The sequence below is a fragment of the Lygodium microphyllum genome, chromosome 22 (genome assembly GCF_053477565.2).
Source record: "Lygodium microphyllum isolate KBCC chromosome 22, Lygodium_microphyllum_v1.1.10, whole genome shotgun sequence".
NCBI classification, from domain to species: Eukaryota; Viridiplantae; Streptophyta; class Polypodiopsida; order Schizaeales; family Lygodiaceae; genus Lygodium; species Lygodium microphyllum.
In genome coordinates, this window is record NC_141156.1 from 50,205,389 (window position 1) to 50,220,363 (window position 14,975).

Consider the following 14,975-nt stretch of genomic DNA (forward strand, 5'->3'; position numbering starts at 1 on the left):
AATATTGTTGCAGGATTGCCTAAATTCAAGGTTGCAGAAATTCATAAGGTATGTGAATGTTCAAGAGAGTAAGAAGCCATTGGAATTAATCCACTCTGATGTGTGGACTACTAAAGCTACATCTCTTGGAGGCTGTCATTATTTTTTCACTTTTATTGATGACTATAGCAGAAAAAATTGGGTGTATTTTATGAAAAAGAAAAGTGAAGTTTTTGGGCATTTCAAAACTCTTAAAGCTATGGTTGAAAAAGAAACAGGCCTGCAAATAAAATGCCTAAGGTTAGATGAAGGGGGAGAGTACCTCTCAAATGAGTTTGCAACTGAGATAGTTGCTACAACAGTCTACATAATGAACAGGACTCCCACTGCAGCAATACATGGCATGACTCCAGAGAAGAGGTATACTGGTAGAAAACCAGATATTTCTCATTTGAAAATTTTTGGTTGCATTGCCTATGTTCATGTGCTAGATGAGTTGAGATCCAAGTTGGATCCAAAAGCTGAGAAGTGCATCTTTATTGGTTACTCTCTGCAGCAAAAAGGGTATAGATGCTATAACCCTTCTACTCGTAAGTTTACAGTGAGCAGATATGTTATTTTTTATGAGATGAGTAGCTAGTATAAACCAGTAAATGTGATTGATAATGTAGATACACAAAATGGTAATGCTGCACAGAATTCACAGCAGCAGTCACAAGATATTAGTGGACCTGGAGCGTCCTTTAGCAGTGGTTTAGATTCTTCGCCATGGACAGGCAAATTGAGATCATGAGAATCTTCTCAAAGCAATGCAGATAGTGGTATGCAGGTATCATGAAAAGGAAAAGAGAAGGTAGATCAGCCCATGTTTGATGTAAATGCAGGTCACTCTTATGTGGATGGTGAATCCAGTGGCTCAGAACAGAGCATTGATGATGAGTTGGGTATTCCTTCTATTGTTACACCTGGAGTAAGGAAGACCAGGGATGTTTTGAGAGCACGTGGGAGTGAACCTACTTTGCGCAGGTCTACCAAAGCTAGGTATCCTGTGGATAGGCCGAAATATGATGGATTTACAGCCATTCACTATGCCTATATGGTTAAAGTAATACAAGAACCAGAGCCCACTTCTTTTGAGCAAGCCTTGGGAATAGAAAAATGGGAGAAAGCCATGGATGAAGAAATGGATGTCTTGGAAGCAAATGCTACATGGGAATCGGTACCTTTGCCTAAACATAAGAATGCAATTGGTTGTAAGTGGGTTTATAAGGTGAAACACAATGCAGATGGTTCTGTGGATAGATACAAGGCAAGATTAGTAGTCAAGGGATATGCACAACATATGGCATTGATTATGAAGAAACATTCAGTCCGGTTGCAAGGATGGAAACCGTAAGAGCAGTCATTGCTATGGCTGCATCAAAGGGATGGTCTTTACATCAGATGGATGTAAAGAATGCCTTCTTGCATGGTGATTTGCAAGAAGAGGTCTATATGGAGCAGCCACCAGGTTATGTGCATGCTGTTCATCTTGAGTTTGTTTGCAAGTTGAAGAAAGTCTTGTATAGCTTGAAGCAAGCACCTAGAGCATGGTCTAACAAGATAGGACAGTATCTTGTCACTATTGGCTTTCAGATTTCCAAGGCAGATTTCTCCCTTATGTGAGAAAAACTGAGAAAGGTATTATGCTACTTGTCATTTATGTTGATGATTTGATTATGACAGGTGACAATGATGAAGATATCCTTCATGTGAAAATGCTATTGAAGCAGAAGTTTGAGATGAAGGATTTGGGAGAGCTGCGTTATTTCTTGGGCATTGAAGTGATTAGATCACCAAGTGGGATACGGCTCTTGCAGAGGCAGTATGGATTGGACATGCTGTCCAAATATGGGATAACAGGCCGTAATCCTATTTCAGTTCCTTTGGAGCAGAATGTGAAGCTGAGCACAAATGCAGGTGAGCTTCTGGAAGACCCTACTATGTACAGACGCATAGTAGGAAGTTTGATTTATATGACTATTACCAGGCCAGATTTGAGCTATGCTGTTGGATTGGTAAGTCAGTTTATGTAGGCTCCAAGGAAACCGCATTTGGATGCGGCTAGATGTATACTCAGGTATGTGAAGTCCACATTGCAGTATGGACTACTTTATGAGACTGGGGTTCAGATACAGTTGCATGGATACACTGATGCTGATTGGGATGGTAGTATTTCTAATAGACAATCTACCAGTGGATATGTGTTCTCTTTTGGGAGTGTTGCAGTCACTTGGAGCAGCAAGAAACAGCCTACAGTTGCCTTGTCGAGCACAGAGACTGAGTACAGGGACACATCAATGGCTGCATGTGAGGTAGCTTGGTTGCATAAGCTACTTTATGATATGCATTAGCCTACAGATGGGCCAATTGTCATTTATTGTGACAATATGAGTAGTATACACTTGGAAAATAACCCAGTCTATCATGCTAGAACAAAGCACATTGAGGTGCATTATCACTATGTGCGGGAGAGGGTTTTACTAGGTCTTATTGATCTAGTTTATGTCAGCACAGAGGATCAGTAGCTAACATATTTATGAAGGCATTGGGCATAGAGAAGCTACGCAAGTTCATAGACCTGCTTAGTGTGCAGGAATTGGGATTGAGCTCGAGGGAGAGTGTTGAGATATCGAGCTCCACTCGTGATATGCCAGGGTGACCGTTGTGCATTTATGTCACCGACTTGTTAGCTGCAGATGCGGTTGGTACACCGCCCATGAATAATAGCTAGATGATAGCTATCCTTATCTACTCTAGTTCATGGCTCAGTTAGTATGCCACCTTAGTTAGTTGAGTTTGGTTTGAGACCCATATATAGGGTTCTTCTATTTCTTTGTACTAGAGTTCTTTTTGGCTTACACAACTAAGAAGAGGAAAACTGTTTTTCAGCCTCCACCTTTGTGTGTATTCCCCCATTGTGTAAGTGAGAAAGCTACAAGTGAGACTCCTTCCTTCTCTCCCACAATCATGACATACATGGGTATACCATTCCAGGCATAGGAGGAGGTAAGACTCCCCTTCCTGGAGTCATTGACAGCCTTGCTTTCACTTCGTCATACAATCTTGCACCTTCCACTGTAGCTTGCAAATTGATTGGTCTTCACAATTCCACGAACTTGCAAACTTCTGGTTGTAGGCCCCTGAGAAATACGCCTTTCTAGATACCTTCGTCTAGATGATGATTAGTCTATCTCTTCAGGATGGATTCCATTCGCGAGACATAAGCTTCTACTCTTTCTCCAGAGGACTGACTTAGATTCATGAACTCCTCTCGCATCCGCTCTTGAAAACCTTCACATCTGAATTTAGTGAGGAAGGCCAACTTTAGGTCATCCCATGTGCCAAAAGTTCCTATTGCTTCTCTCATACCATTGAAATGCCGCACCCTTGAAAGTGGCAGGGAATATTGCTAACTAATGCTCACGGGTTCTGGTATTGTTAGCCACACATGCTACCATGAATTCTTCTACATGAAGATCAGGGTCTTCATTGTATTCTCCCTTAAAAACTGGCAATGGGACTACATTTGCTGGCCTGTCATCAATATTTCCAGGATGAATTTGACTAGGAAGGGGACCTTGAGTTGCCATGGGGACTTCTGTAAAGAGTGCTTTTAGGGCGTCAAAGGAGGCTTCTGTTGTGAGCTCGTTCTCAGCTTTGATTTTTGCATTCTCTCTTCTCACGTACCTCTGGACTTGTTCCAATGCTTGTCTCTTTATTGCGTCATTCATCAGGGGGTTGGCTTCAACCAGTTGGTTTGGACTCAACAGGATAGTATCAGAGAAGGCTTTAGTCTCTGATAGATTCTCTGGCCAACATCTCCTCTACTTCCTTCTTCTCAACATCTTTGAATTCAGCTTTCAAACCACTACAAAGGGGAATATATTCTATTCTGAAAGTATCAAAACTCATTCTTCTTAGGATCATTGTTGCGTCATTATAATAATGCCAGCTTCTAAGGGTTTCAATAGCGTATGTTGTGAAAAACACTCTGTCTACCAACTTCCAGTGGGTTGCTAATTGGACAAACAGAAGATTATCAATGCACCAAGCATCCCATGTATCTTGCTGTTGAGCATCCACGAACAAATTCCAACTTTTTTCCTTCTTGTCTTCGTGAACCTCTACAGACCAAGTCTCCTGAAGCTTCTTCACAATCTCCCACTTGATGATGTCTGAAAACTTTTCAATGAATGCCAAATCTTCCATGGATGGTCATTCTCTTTATTTCTGCTCTTCAGTTTGTTCCCAAACAGTTTGCCACCAAGATGCAAGTTTCTGCTGCTTCAACAGGAAGAGGAAACAGGTCACCACATAGAGCATGCATCATAATGGTGATATGTTTCCACCATTGTGGGATGAAATTCTTGTGGAAAGTGGCTTTGATAATAATAAATTTCAACTCTTCAGTGGAAGAAGGAACTTTACAAACATCCATTGAATTCTTCTCTTCCTGGCAATGCCATTTCCTTCATTTTTAGCCTCTTTTGGTGCTTGTTGATGGCAAGTTTTCCTGGCTGCGCACCAAAAACATGGAGCCCTAAGAGGAACACCAAGGAAAATGGAATTCTCTTGCAAGAAAATCTATCTTGTAACATCAAAAAGATTTTATTTCATTCTTTTGATCATCAAAACAAAGAAAATAGCAATTCTTCATGCAGCATCATAGTAGATTTCTCCCACGGATTTGATAGAATCAACCATAATCTTCAACATCTTCATAAAATTATTCAATAGAACAAAGAACACAAAGGAATACACCATCTTTGAATGGAAATCAATCACATATTATTCATCTTCAATGTCTTCATAAATGTCTTCATAGTTCTCTCTCTCAATCTCTCATATACAGTTACACTGTTTTGATAGAATTGACTATCTCTGACTCTCTCTCTCTCCATCAATAGTACATAATATCCTCACTAAAATTCTCTCATAATAACCCTCAATAATCCTTCTTAGGTCGTGGATGCACCTCCCAAGAGGTATGTCTGATATGAAGAGTCACCAGAGCCACTACAGTGTCTTTTCACAACTCACTACTGTCACTGTCACTTAGTCTTCTCTTCAGTCTTCAACAGCTGTTTCTTCCACTTGTTTTAGCTCTTTTGAACTTAGATTCATCCTTTCCAAAGGTTATAAAACTTTCCCAAAGTCACACATACATTCTACAAAACACCTACAGAAGATCTACAGAACAGTCATAGTACAACACCAGAACAGCTACAGTATAATTACAGTACAGAGACAGAGGCTCTACAGAAGGTCATCAAAACCTCATAACTCATACTCAAACCATTCCAAACTCTCAAAAACTATTCAATAAGCTTTTAAAATATCTCAATCTTCATCAATCATCAATCCATGCTTCATACAGAAGAAAATCAGAACAAAACAGAAGCTATACAGAAGGTATACAGAACCAATCAAAACATATCAGAACATCGCAGAACCTCATATCTCCACTGAGAATCATCATGAACTTATAAACATAATCAATATCATCCAAAACACTCTCAAATACTTCCCTTACAACCATACATCACTCTAAATCCATCAAAAATCAATCATTCAAACCTCAAAAACAACAAAATTCAGTCAAAAATTCAGTCTTTTTCCCCTCTCAACAGTCCTTCTTCATGGATCGTTTTCGAAACCACCAAGCCTTCAAAAGGGATCATCTTCATTGATGCATTTGCAATGTATTTTGGATGATTCTTAATGATATATCTCTCTCTTTTTAGAGGTGTCATTCAGATGGTTGTGTTAGTGTTTTGTGTGTGTGTTGTAATAATTGTATGTGATGAGTTCATGCTCGTTGAATAACTTGTTCGAGAGCTCTTTTCAAACTATTGATGGTGGATGGAAAGCCTATGATGGAAAGCTGAAGGTGAACCTCTTATATCCTTTACAAATTTGTTATGACTTTTTAAATGATTATCAAGTGAGTTAATGAATAATGAAGTTTCCTTTAGTAGTATTTTCTATCAAATACAGGTGATAATTTGGGGTCGTGGTTTGGAGAGATTGTTGAAGATCCTACGGAAGTTAAAATTGAGCTCTTTAGTGAACTTACATTATTCTTTTCCTTAGGTCGTGAGGACGCTTCCTTTCTAAGTGTGGAGATATGTTGAGAGTGGAAAAAGATTGAATTTTTGACTGATTTTTGTTGTTTTTTAGGACTAAATGATTGATTTTTTATGGATTTAGAGTGATGTATGATTGTTAATGGAAGTATTTGAGAGTGTTTTGAATGATATTGATTATTTTTTGGAATTTCATGATGATTTTCAGTATAGATATGAAGCTCTATGATGTTATGATAGGTTCTGTTGAGGTTCTGATTAGTTCTGTATACCTTCTGTATAGCTTCTGTTTTGTTCTGATTTTCTTCTGTATGAAGCATGGATTGATGATTGATGAAGATTGAGATCTTTTGGAAGCTTATTGAATAGTTTTTGATGGTTTGGAATGGTTTGAGTATGAGTTATGAGGTTCTTATGATCTTCTGTAGAGCCTCTGTCTCTGCTCTATAACTGTTCTGTAGCTGCTCTGGTACTGTACTGTACTGTTCTGTAGACCTTCTATAAGTGTTCTGTAGAAAGTATGTGTGACTTTGGGAAAGTTTTCTAACTTTTGAAAAGGATGAATCTAAGTTCAAAAGAGCTAAAACAAATGGAAGAAGCAGTTGCTAAATACTGAAGAGAAGAGTGAAGTGACAGTGACAGTAGTGAGCCGTGAAGGGACACTGTAGTGGCTCTGGTGCCTCTTCATATCAGACATACCTCTTGGGAGGTGCATCCACAACCTAAGAAGGATTATTGAGAATTATTATGAGAGTATTTTAGTGAGGAGATGATGTACTATTGATAGGGAGAGAGAGTCAGATGATGTACTATTGATAGGGAGGGAGAGAGAGTCAGAGATAGCCAATTCTATAAAAACAGTGCAACTGTATATGAGAGATTGAGAGAGAGAACTATGAAGGCATTGAAGATGAATACTATGTGATTGATTTCCATTCAAAAATGGTGTATTCTTCTAGGTTCTTTGTTCTATTGATGGATTCTATGAAGATGTTGAAGATTATGGTTGATTCTATCAAATTCGTGGGAGATATTTTCTATGATGCTACATGAAGATTTGTTGTTTTCTTTGTTTTGGTCATCAAAAGAATGAAATAAAAGCTTGTTGATGTTATAAGATAGATTTTCTTGCAATAGAATCCCCTTTTCCTTGATGTTCGTCTTGGGGCTCCATGGTACAACCTGGATATGAGCTATAGTTGCTGGAGGGTTGGTGGTATTCATGTCTCCGCTTGCATTGGATATGTTCCTAGCTCCATTTGCAACTTCAGCACTTGTGCTCCTTGTAACTCGTCTCTTGGGTACCATCCTTGTGCATTCTTGGTCTTGCAACCCTTGAGGTAAATTGGCTGCTCTTGCCTTGGCAGAAGGAAGTGGTACGAGGATCCACAAGGAATCTAAAGCCAATCAATGTGACTTTAAACATGCATAACTCTTCTCCTTCTCTCTCCCTCTTCTTCTCCTTCTTTCTCCTCTCTCCCCCTCTTCTTCTCCTTTTTTCTCTTCCTTCTTATTCTTATTCTTATTCTTCTCCTTCTCTCTCTCCTTCTTCTTCTTCTTCTTCTTCTTCTTCTTTTCTTCTCCTCTCTCTCCCTCTTCTTCTTCACGGCTAGGGGGCACTGTAATGTACGAGGGGGGGAAAAGCGCTTCTGAAGGCGAGAAAGGGGGGGCTGTATCAGTGATGAAAGGGCCGCTGCCTTCTGTCATGGGGGGGGAGGGGGAGGGGGGTGTTGTTGCTAAAGCGGAGGAGGAGGAGCCACTGTTCGGACCACTGGGGGGGGGGGGGGGGGGGGAAGGGGGTGTTGTTATAAGGTGGGGGGGAAGGTGGCTTATGGGAGGGGAAGACGGTGCCTCCTGCCATCTGGGGGGCTGCATGCCCCCCTTCTCTCAAAAAAATTTAAAAATTTTGGGAGGGGGGTTCTCATGGGGGGGGGGGGGGGGGGGGGGGGGGGGGGGAGGGGGGATATTACATGACCACAGAAATGATCGTGATTGTACACTTAGGTACATTGTTTGAACTTCTTTGCTCAAGGAACTAAATTAAAATCCAAACACTTAATGCTTCAGGTTAATAGCCTGGAGGGAGAGGTAGGTTCACTTACCTCGAACTGCCTGTCTGGCCCTATCCAAGGGGGTTGTTAGCCACGCCGAGAACATGGACCGAACCCACCGCGAGAGGTCTCTCCGTGGGTGTTGCTTGGAGCAGGAGGATGCTTGGGTGCCAAGGGAGGCTCTGGCCATAAATTCCTTGCCTCCGGATCCCGCACGAGAGGCCGACGTGACTCGAGATGGGATCTCGAGGCCCGTGTACTAGTCTACAGGCAAAACTTGGAGCAGCAATCCTATTGATTGCTGGGATAGCCTTCGGGCATGATACTTGATGTATTCCATGACTATGTTAAATAAAGATCAGATATTTGAAAAATGAACTTGCTTGACATTGTTTTTTTGTCAGTGCCTAAGTTGCGTGAAGGAACCTGTGTTTAAATTGATTAATTAAGGAAGTTGCTTTTGCATGTCAAACATAATGTGGTAGGTAATTAGATAACTAAGCAACCCGAGGAAAGTGTGGTGGACATGACTTGGTTCCATCCTATGGAAGGGTGGTCCCGGTTAGCTGGGAAATTTTCTCAAAAGACGTGATATCGATACTGCGAAGACCTAGAGTCAGTAGAGTTAGAATCCAGATTTATGCTGTTTTAGGGGAGCGGAATGGGACTATGCCTTATGGGCAAAAAGGTTGAGCTTTGCATCCCTCTCGTTTCCTATTCTCCATGAACCAAGTGCAGCATAAATCCGCTTCGACTCTGTTGTTCCTACGCAAAGTGGTTCATTTAGAGCTCGACTCTAGCTACTTCCTAGAGACTTGGCTGATAGGAAGGAAACCTTGACTTCAAGTCGGTCCTAAGTGTGAACGGTCGGATACTTCCGCTTCGGGGCAGACTGGAGAAGACCTAGATCGCAAACCTTGTGACATTCCTTGCGAGTGCCAGGTGGCACTTTCTAGACCTCCCTCCCGATGGGCTGCTAAGACGTGTCCCACAAGTGGATAAGCGGACACGTTACAGTTGGTATCAGAGCGAACCAACGAGATCTAAAGATTATAAGGAAACTTAATGGAGGAAAATAAAGGGAATAAGGGGATAAATAGGGGAAGATGAGTAGAATAGAGCAGTGTTTTTTGTTGAAAACATTTCTTTACTCACTTATGGATGCTGGGTTGCAGAGTCACAAAGCATGGAGCAAGTTCTTGGTGTTCCAGGTCATGTTCATGATGGCAATGCATACTTCGAATTATCATCAGAGGCTTGGCATGATGAATATTTTGGAGCACATCTATAATCCTTCGCCTCTGTATACGGAGTGGAGATGGATGGGAGACTTAGGAATATACTACATAGCAGCCCACCGACTTGTGTACCTTCAGACCAACTTGAAGAGAATCAAGTGGATGGAGGATTTAAAGATCATGAAGCTGTTCATCTTTTTCAAAGCTTACGTAAATGTAACTTTGCATGTTGGCAGTCGGCAAGTCAAGTAGAACAAGTATGTCTACGAAGAAGTGACCTAGGTGATCTCTGCTCTGACAGAATCAAAGTGTTAGGGCGCTATGAGAAGAATGGGTATCAAAGGAAGGGATACCCCAAGCTTCCTATTACTTACCATTTCCTGAAAATCCATGACCCCACTCCATATTATTATTATGTCCATGTACCGATTGTAACACAATCCTATTTTCCCCAAAATGATGTATCAATCATCCTATCCTACTTATCCAAAATAAATGTACTCAAAGGGGTATACCCTCATGAATAAATAAGACTTTTTACAATTGTCTATCTTGATCATAAATGTTAGCTAAGGTGTTAAGTGATTAAATCACTTAGCTAAAAAGCTGTGCTAGTCATATTAACGTAATATGAGAATGTATGATAAGATGTTAACGTAAATAATCTTATTGTTCAGACGCAACCCCAAGCGCAAGTTCCAAATCCAACTCCTGCACTAAGTCCAGCTGTGGCTCAAGAGAAGAAATTCCTTCTCAAACAAATTAAGCCACTCGAGTTTGATGCCAAGGGAAGGACTATTCAAGCCGACGCCGAGATCTGGATTGATGAGTACATGGAGGACTATTTTGAGGCAGCAAGAACTGCACCTATTAACCAAGCCATGCTCGTCAAACTTAAGCTTATAGGCGAAGTGAGACTTTGGTGGAAACAGTGGTGCAGAGACCAAGCGATCTCGACAGTCACTTGGGATAAGCTTAAGGAAGCTGTGCGAGGGAGGTATCTGCCACCTGCCTACCGCACACAAAAGATGAATGAATTCTATGACTTGAAGCAGCTAGGATTATCCCTTGAAGCATAGTATTCGAAGTTCGTTTCACTCCTAAAGTATGCACCCCCAATGGATATGACACAATAGGTGTCAAAATTCTGTGTTGGGTTGAATCCACCCATAAACACTCGATTGGAATCAATGCGCCCAACGGACCTACAAGACGCACTCATTTGAGCTACTCCAATAATACAAGAGGTGCAGACCAAACCAAGGAACAACAGGATTTGGCCCTACAAAGATCGGAATAAGGGCATGTCTAAGGCTTAGACTAAGAGAGCACAGGGTCAGTTTAGGGCAGCCGAAGAAAGAAAACTAGAGTCAATGCTGTCAATAACTTTGTTCCAACACAAAGCAATGATCGCAACCCACGTTGCTTCCATTGCAACGAGCCCGGACACTTCTAGAGGGAGTGTCCCAAGCTTGGCAAAGGGTATTGCCAAAGGAAATTCCAAGTTCAAAACAAAGCTGCTCATGGCCAAGGAACCACCATTATGGCCAGAGGGAGAACCTCCAGTGTTTCCAACAAGGAGCTGGACAATGAATAAGATCCATCCATGGATGCTGACATTGTGAGGGGCAATGGTTCACACCACTCTTCACAAGAAGGATCCAAATCGCCAATTCTCAATGATTCAAACTCCATTAGAATATCAAGGTAAAAGCTTCAAAACCTTGATTGACTGTGGCAGTACACATTCCTTCATTCCACCAATTCGTGCAAAAATATTAGGGATAGCCACAATAGATGCACCTACTTTACTTGTGGAATTAGCAAATGGTCGTGAGGTCACTTGTACTAGGCAAGCGGTCCATCATCAATGTCTTCACGTGTTGAGCTTGCCATCTCAACACTGCTAGGATGTGCATTCAAGAAGTAAGCACATTCCAATGTCGACTACAACTAGTAGTGCATTCACCTCACCATTGGCAATGCTCAATTAGTGATGGTTTTCAACAAGGGCAACGTGGATCCATCTAAGATAGCAATGCCATCAATAGAGCAACTTAGGGCCAAGCCTAAGGAGGGGGGTCATGACTTATCTTAACCCATTGCAACCAACCGGCTGCAATCACCGGCAACTCCATCCAAAGCCATTAAGCAATAGCTCAGATGGGTACCCAAATGACTATTGCAATCATCAAGAAGTCAATCTACACAAACTCATAATCCTAAAATCTCATGCCCTTGGTCTAGGAGACATGGCTACATTATAGGAGCTGACGAATGGTCAAGCCATGATGGGTGCCCAAAGCCCTATTGCTCACTTAAAGCTACTACGAAGGCAACACTTGGATTTGGTTGCCCCATACCACGAGTGGCATGCGTGTCCCTCAACCACCTCCTTCAAAGGCATCCCTACAAGACTGTAAACCAACTAGGTATGAGAAATGTACAGACCCATAAGGAACCAAACCCATCAAGCTCCAACAAGTCTATCGACCAAAATTGTGATTAGCTGCTGTAAGTGAACCAGCTCAACCTAATACTTTTGCTATTCCAATTTCTCCACAAGTAGGAAGCAGCACATCAACTGAGCCACAAGACCAATCCATTGCACAAGGGGCCAACAAACACCCCATTGAACAACATAGGAGGCAGGTATCAGTAGTGGAGTTATCCAGCTCAACCAAACCACCCCAACCTCCTCTACAAGCCTTCGACCCTCCTATAAGTGGAAATCCATCCTTACTTTAGCCTCGGACCTAGCCATGAATATGAGGGATGACTCGATCACCTACATCAAATGCTTGGATGCTACCTTCATCACATTTGCTAGAATCTACAAACAATTAGATTTAGGCCTCCTTGATGAACCATTAGCAATGGAAGTGTGCTCCTTGCCATCCACTTGGGAGGAATATGATTTCATGTTTGTCACGTTTCCTGAGGTGGCCACGGCCCTGATTGACAGTGATATTTCTCAAGAGCAAGCTCTCAAACAACAGTTTCTCACCTCCTATAGCAAGAGGAAAGTCTCTGCAACAACCCAAGAACTAGAAGAACTGAAATGGTTATACTAGTCTGACTCTTCCTTTGTGCAAAAATGGTATGCTCTGTGTCTCTAATGGAAACAAGAGGGCTACCAAATTATGACCAATGCCAAGCAGAGACGTGTAATCAAAACCTCTTAGTACGATCCAACCTATGTGGCTCCTACCTCATTCAAAGTATTGGCCATCATGCGTAAATGACCTTTAGAGGAACATGTTATGGCCCATCCCTATTTGGATTGTGAGGAAGAACTACATGTCATCAATAGGATGAACTCTGGAGACTTTCTAATCAACATCCTAACCTACATTACACACATAGACATTAGGCCTCAAAACATGGACCGTCACCCTCACTTAGAGTATAACCCACAATTCTATGCTTGGCTCATTAAGAAATAAAGCACATCAAGCAAGTGTTTCATGTCCTTAACCTTTCATCTTCCAATCCTAGGAAGGATTTTCATCATTCTAGAGGGGGAGGAGGTAAGGTGGAAAAGAAAATATGACTTGAACTTCAAAACTTCAAACTAAACTTCAAATCAAACCTCATAAGCAAAAAAAAAGGTTCACAAGCAGAAAGGGTGAATGAAGGGAACTTGTACTTGGAAAAAATGTTTTATGGAATTCATGTTTCGAATGTGTGGATTGCTCGAAGTATAAAATTTTTCCATTCCTTATTGGGACATCACACCATTCAATAATTTTTTATCTTAAACTTTTTATTTTTTGCAAAAGGTACTCTCAAATGAGCTCATTGTAAGCTATTGTGCCATAATAGGAAATTGAGATGGCACGCCAACTTTCATTCTTAGAGGAAGAGCACAACATGTACCAAGCAGCAACTAAAACACAAGTCTACAACCACCTAAACTACCACAGCATATCAACAAATTGGGAGAGTTGGTGAACAAGGAAGGTACAGTGAGAAAAATAGTTGACTAATCCAATCTCCACAGATATATAGAGAAGGTTGGCTAGAAAATTGACCGCAGCACGTTCACAGAGTTCCTACAAATGCTCGATGCAAGAAAGAACAGTGGCACAGTGACCGTTAGGAAGGAAAGCTCATCGAAATGGATAGAGGTTGTGCTCAGCCCCAAAATAGTAATCTACACACTAATGATGTTATCAGTCTAGTAGACATCCCTGACCCTGCTATCTAGTTGTAGGAAAAGATGGCGCATGCCCTGTTCTGCAATCTCCCCGATACAATACCCTCATTGCTCGGATCCTAGTGCCCATGCTTGAGAGTATCGCAACAAGGGACCTAAACAAAATAAATCTAAATGCCTACTTCCACAAGACGATTGAGTCATCAGTTAAGGCATTGTCATCGAGTCAAAGACCTACATGAGGTGAGTCATCGGCCACCATAGTTGATTCAGACCAGAAGACACATGCATCAAAAGCATCCCTGATAGGGTTTGGAGGGGTGCTGACTGCCATCATCCAAGAAGCCATGGGAGAAATGGAAAGGGAAGAATAAGTAGGGAAGACTCTAGAGAGATCTCCCATCCAAGGGTAGCACCTCTCCCCAGTCCCAAAAGTCCCATCAACGTCTCCAAAGGCAAGAAAGGTGGCAAACAAAGAAGTGAGCAAGCCACAAAAAGAGAAGGCATAGCAAACCTCAAGAAAGAAGGGGGCTCAACTCCAACCTCAGTAGCAATAGGAGGGATCCAATGAAAGGATCATGAGTGAGCAAGGTGGGGAGGGTTTGGTCCCATCAAGCCAAGGGGACCAGAAGAAAATTTTACTAAAAATTCCAAGCAAGAAGAAGAAGCAAGAAGAAGAGAAGGAACACTTGTGAAAGGAAAAATAAGAGTCTTGAAACACAAAGGAAGAATGAAGGAAGAAGCGGCAAGAGGAGGAAAGAATAAGGAGGGAAGAGGATGAGTAGATGCATCTCACCATCAGGCTATTGGGCAAGCAATCCTCCCATGCCAAAGAGATAGCTAAAAGGAGCTTAAATGACATGCCATGGACTAGCTCCACGATAACAAAAGTGGCTAGAGGACTCATGGTGGAAGACAAAGGGAAGGACCCATTGGAACCACCCCCACTTGTCATGGTTGCCACCGCTACTACCACCAAAGAGACCATGGATGCAATAGTGGACCAAAGCAACATGATGGCTTGGGTACAATACCTAGTTAACATGGTGTAGCAGCTTGGACCAGCACCCAGTGGAGGAGCCCTTGAACTAGGAACAAAGAGTCCTGCTGTTGTGGACGTTGAATTCAAAAAACACCCAAAGAAAGCCAAGGTGGAGGCCTCAACTATGTTCATACCCTCGGACATGCTAAGGTCAACACAATATGATGAGTATGTTTGAGAGCTACTAGGCTAGCTGGAAAGAGTAAAAGAGGAGAGGAAGGTAGCACTAGAAAAGTTGGAAATAGAAAAAGAAAATTTATTGTCCCACCAACTCAAAAAAACATGTCCAATAGGCACCTAGAAAAGGTAGAAAAGCGATTTGAGGAAAGAGCTAGAATCCAAAACGGACAATAGAAGGGAAAATGGAGGAGAAGATCG